This window comes from Silene latifolia, chromosome Y (assembly GCF_048544455.1).
Source record: "Silene latifolia isolate original U9 population chromosome Y, ASM4854445v1, whole genome shotgun sequence".
Lineage (NCBI taxonomy): Eukaryota > Viridiplantae > Streptophyta > Magnoliopsida > Caryophyllales > Caryophyllaceae > Silene > Silene latifolia.
In genome coordinates this window covers 386,581,823-386,587,380 of record NC_133538.1, presented here as the reverse complement: position 1 = coordinate 386,587,380, position 5,558 = coordinate 386,581,823, and the positions used below count along the sequence as shown (strand labels likewise).

General features: G+C 40.7%; 1 non-coding gene across 1 annotated transcript; it reads right to left on the bottom strand.

Annotated features, from left to right (window-relative positions):
- Nucleotides 1-323: 323 nt before the first annotated feature.
- On the bottom strand, nucleotides 324-430 carry LOC141636663 (small nucleolar RNA R71). Its single transcript, XR_012541263.1, has one exon. It is a non-coding gene; the product is annotated as a small nucleolar RNA R71 (small nucleolar RNA).
- Between the last annotated feature and the right edge of the window lie 5,128 nt (nucleotides 431-5,558).

The following is a 5,558-nucleotide window of genomic DNA, read 5'->3' as shown; positions in this document are numbered from 1 at the left end:
GATTCGCGTTGCCAGCCGGGACGGAAAGAAAATTCGAAGCAAAACCGTCCTACATTAACTTGGTTGAGAGAAACCAATTTGGGGGAGCTGCGAATGAAGATGGAGCTAAACATATGGAGATATTCATTGACTACTGTTGTTCCATACCCCCACCAGTAGGTGTGACCCAGGACCAGATAAAAGAGACGATGTTCATATTCTCGCTCCGTGATGCTGTTAGGGAGTGGTACTGAGATCTGGATCGAGCTGCCAATGGGATTACTGATTAGAATTCGCTGGCCCTAGCATTTTATAAGAAATATTTCTCTGCATTGAAGACCAATGCGATTAGAGCTCAGATCACAAGCTTTAAACAGGGTCCTGATGAAGATTTTCATGACGCATGGGTTCGTTTCAAGAGGCTGGTGCGATCTATTCCTCACCATGGGTTCGAACAATGGTGCCTGTGTAATCAATTCTATAATGGGCTTTATGATGATCAGAGGGCTATCCTGGATGCTGCAGCTAATGGCAGATTCCAGGAGAATGTTGGAGAAATTAAGGGGTGGAAGATTATTGAAGATATGGCCACCCATAAAGCTGAGCATGGGAATTCTAGAGGAAATCAGAGAAGATCAGCTGAATCTTCTGCTGTAGCTGCAATAGAGACCCTTACTGCGAGATTTGACAAGCTAGATTTTGGGGGATCCCAAAAAGGTGGGATATATAAAGTTAATGCAGTTTCAGACGACCCCTTTACATGCAAAAGATGTGGAGGAGAGGGACATGTTTCGGAATTTTGTAATAGTTCGAATGAAACATGTGCTGCCTTTCAACATTTTAGGCAGACTGGTACTTATCCCGATCCCTCCAATGTCCACCCCAATTTGAGGTAGACTAACCAGAATATCCTTAATCTGGGTCCGCAGCAGCAGCAAAACTATGTGCCCCCACATAAGCAGCAGCAGTATCACAAGCCTCCCTATGTGCCTCAACAGCAGCAATTTCAAGGTTCTGATATTTCTGAATTGAAAAACATGGTTTAGAATTTATCGGGTTTGCTGCAAAAGAAGTCTCTAGCTAGAGAGACTTCTACAAAAATGTTGGAGAGTCAAATTGCCTAATTGGCAAGAAAAAGTGCAACTAGATCTCCGGGGCATTTACCGTCGTAGCAGGATCAAAAAGAGACTCTAAATGCGATTACTTTGAGGAGTGGGTCTACCCTTGATGGGCCCACTATGGTCGAAGATGTTACTGAAAAAGATAAGGCGGAACCGAGTAAGAAAAAGGCTGGAATGAACAGTAGCAAGAAAAAGGCGATCAGCAGGTACATCAGTTGATCGACTGACACACCTGGTCGATCGACCAGTTCGGGTAACAGTGAAGCTTCTGGTCCTGCGGAAGCCAGTCGATCGACTGACCTATATGGTCGATCGACTGAAGATACGTCTGATCGTGAACCTTTTCATCCTCCAATGCCAGATAACTTGAGGGACTACTTATTTCGGGCTACGACGACTCCAAAATTATCGAGGCAAGATCCAAATGCTGATGGGTCAGTTCCGGTTCCAAAGTACAACCCTACGACGGTTATTGGTTCATTCCTGAGACGGTCTGAAGAAGGTTCGAGCTACAACAAGGATAAGGTAGTGGATTTTCAGCCTAAATCCACTGATGCCGGTATGAGAGACCTAGAGGAGAGGGCTAAGTTGCATCTTACAGCCCCTTATCCAGAAAGATTGGTGCCGACAAAGAAACAGGTATCGTTTAACAAGTTTGAAAATGTTATTCGTAGTTTAAATGTGCAAGTTTCTTTCTTAGAATTAGTTAATCAAGTGCCTGCCTATATGAAATTTATGAAGCAGCTGTTGTCTAAAAACAAGTCACTTGATACTGTGCAATCTGTCACACTAACTGAGGAGTCATGTTCCTATTTGACTCACACTGCTCCGCATAAGTTAGCTGACCCTGGTAGTTTTTTTGTTCCTTGTAATATTGGTACCTTCTCAATTGAGAAGGCATTATGTGATCTACGAGCTAGCATTAGTGTTATGCCTTTGAGTCTTACTAAGAAATTGAGATTAACCAAGTTTGCAGTTACAAACATGACAGTATAGATGGCTGATCGTTCTGCAGTTCAGCCTATAGGAGTCTTAGAGGACATTCTTGTGCAAATAGAAAAGTTCTTTTTCCCAGTTGACTTCATTGTGCTAGATATACCCGAGGATGCTCACATTCCTATCATTTTGGGTAGACCATTTCTGTACACTGCTGGTGCGGTTATAGATGTTGCTTCAGGGACATTAACCTTTAAGGTGGGAAAACAGTCCATTGTTTTTGCCCAGACCTATAAGAAGAAGGATGATATGTACCCAGTAACTTGCAATGTAGTTAAATATTATGTTATGTTGCCTGATATGCCTGCCCCTATGCCTAATTCTGTTATAACACCTCCGCCCCAGATTGGGAGCAAATTGGAGGAAGATCCTTCTGTTTTGACTGTTGCAGAAAATGGTTTGGGGAAGGAAGAGCCATTCATTGCTCCAGCTGTGAAGGAGCCAATCATTCAAAGAGGCGGTCTAGGGTGTCTGAGCTATGCAACTAATGAGGAGCCTGATGAGGAGCCAGTCAAGGTTACGGAGTCCGATTTGGATTTTGATGAGCCAGACGAGGTCAGTGATTGGGAAGATGTTAGAGATGTTGATCCGTTGAGTTCTGCGGATATTGGAGTTGTTAGGAGTCCCGCTGAGGAAATGAGTACTGTAGAGGCTACCTCTTGTAGCCAGAAGCCGAGCAAGTGGGCCATTCTGTGGCCATTCTTGATCAACTATTAGTTGATTAAGATTTTTTTTAAAAAAACATTTTATTGCTTTTGTTAGACTTTTTATTGCTTTGGTGTGCGCGAGACTTCTCTTTAATAAGTTTGCTTGGGATTTAAAGACTTTAGACTGCTACTTTAGGTTTTGCGCAATTTTGGGCGCGTTATTATGTCTATTTGCAGGTTCATAGACCATATCAGCTCAATTTATTGAGCTAATTCGAAGAAATCGGAAACTTACAGCATGTATCTCAGTCGATCGACTGGCTTGTGTGGTCGATCGACTATGCCGCGACTCCAGGGGCTTCTGTTCCTGTCATACTGGTCGATCGACTGGCTTATATGGTTGATCGACCGCCTTCGCTGCTGTACCTGTTCACGACCATTCCCCTGCTGTGTTTGGTCGATTTGCGGAGTTGAGGGAGTCTTTTCTCCACTTTATTCGCCGATTCATTTCTGTTTTCTTCTGTTTTTCTTATTTTGCACATAATTTTGCGTTTCGTAAATTGCTTTCTCGGAATTACGCGTGGTACTTTTGTTTCTTTTCAGGTACCTATGGTAGCACTGCTGGCTACTGAAACCTCCTAGCGCATGCTGGTTTGGGGAGGTTTCCTGCTACGCTTAAAGTCTTGTGAGTTTCCGAGTCCTTCTTTTATGTTAACTTTAGTTATAATTCCGCAAAATCCCAATTTCCTTTGCTCATCTTTCTTATATGATTTCGCACAATGGGGACATTGTGTGATTTGGTTTGGGGAAGGGTTTTGCGTTGCATTCATTCTATTTTGCATTCACGTTTACATTTTTGTCTTGCATTGTTGTTTATTTTCTTCTTATATACAGAAAATCCAAAAAAAAAAATTGAAAAATTTCAAAAAATTTCATAAAAATTGCACGTTTATTTTAGCATATTATAGGTTGAGTCGGAACGGTAGTAGTTCAATGATGACATTGCATTTGCATTTGTTTATGCCTAAGTCGTGCTTAATTGACATGTTATTAGTAGAATCAAATATGCATAGTCTACGAGTTTTCGTTAATTTATCTTGCTGAACTTTAAACTTGACTTAGATTTTTGGCAAACTACATCATTTTATGAGATTTAGAGCCTATAACTGGTGTCATTCATGACCAGTTTATCTAGGATTGTGAGTAGTTACTCCTTGTAAGACATGTTACATCAATATGCATAAATATGAACTTAATCTGCTTAATACCTGTATGCATTCGGTTTGTGGTTTGTTGACACATTTGGAAGAGGTTCCCCTTTATTCATTTTACCCATAAGCCCCACAAAAGCCAAATTTGCCTTTTTTTGTCCCATAAGCTACATTCCATATTTAGCCTACCCTTGTTGAGCTAGTATTGGTAGTCGTTCGGGAATATTTTATTGCATTTTGGTTTTTATGTCTCGTGTCGAGAAGGTTGGTGAAATGATTGAAGGGAAAGAAAAGGGAAAAAAAAAAGAGAAAAAAAAAAGATTCGAAAAAAAAAGAGATCAGTCTATCGACCGTCCCACTTGGTCGATCGACTGCTTGCTGCAGTAGCGAAAGAAAATTCGAAAAATCACATGGTTTTTATTATTATTAGATGGTGATTTTGTTCCCATATTGCGATTAATATCATTTGGGGAATTAAGTTTGTATGGAGATTGTGAGATTTGTGCTTACTGTTAGCACCGTTTCGATTGAAATCTTGAGTATGAAGTTGGAATATTTTATAGTTTGGTTTTCAGTAGTTACTAGCTTGGCTTTAACTCCTTTATCCAAATTCATTTTAGCCCCTTCTTACCCATAGCCTCACATATCCAAATTGTGCCTCGGCATGTGTCATGGCCTTTAATGGTTGGAATGCATATGTACTGTTGTAGAGATTATTTTCATATTAAACTGCAGGCATGTTCTTATAGGTCGTAGTTAGGTGAGTGTCATTACAAAATTACTTCTTTCTATCTTTTACATATATTCACCTGTGCTTATGTGTAATATGAGCGGCCCGTGAGAGTCCATAATGATAAGTCTCTATAGTTGACGGTTCAGCAGTTTTTAACGACTACATAACTCGTTTGCATGATTCATATTGCTAATTGATTGTTAGTTTCAGCATTAAACTGGTTTAGGCTTTACAGTTTGCATTTCGCTCTGAGGATGAAATCGTTCCACTAGGTCCTAGGATCGAGTCTAGTTCTTGCTTGGGAACAAGCAAGGGTTTGGTTTGGGGAAGTTTGATGAGTGTCTAAAATATGATGTTTGACACCCTCTTTTACACGCATTTCAGAGCTCAAATGTGTAGTTTATGCTACTATTTTCCTTATTTCCATCTACTTTTGTGTTTTTGTGTAATATTGCAGAAATGGGAACAATGCAGCAGAAAATGAGCCTAAACCGTCCCCGAGTGCTTGGCATAGGATTTGACATGAAGGTTTGACTTGGGAAATGAACTTGGTGCGCGTATCAAGGGCTGAAAGATAGATTTGCGAGAGTTTCAGAAGCGGACTACCAGCTAACTTGGTCTATAGACTGACCTATATGGTCTATAGACTGTCAGAATGCTGAACAATTTACTGCAGATTAGCAGTCAGTCTATCGACTTAGGTCTATGGTCGATCGACCGCACCATGAGACTGACGCGCAAATTAAAAGACGAGAGTTAGAAGCCCAATTGTAATTAGGGTTTAGGAATAAGAGTTACGTGACATTCCTATATAACGTAACCCCTTCCTACTCTTTTTTTGATTCAGATTAGGATTCAGATTTACATACCT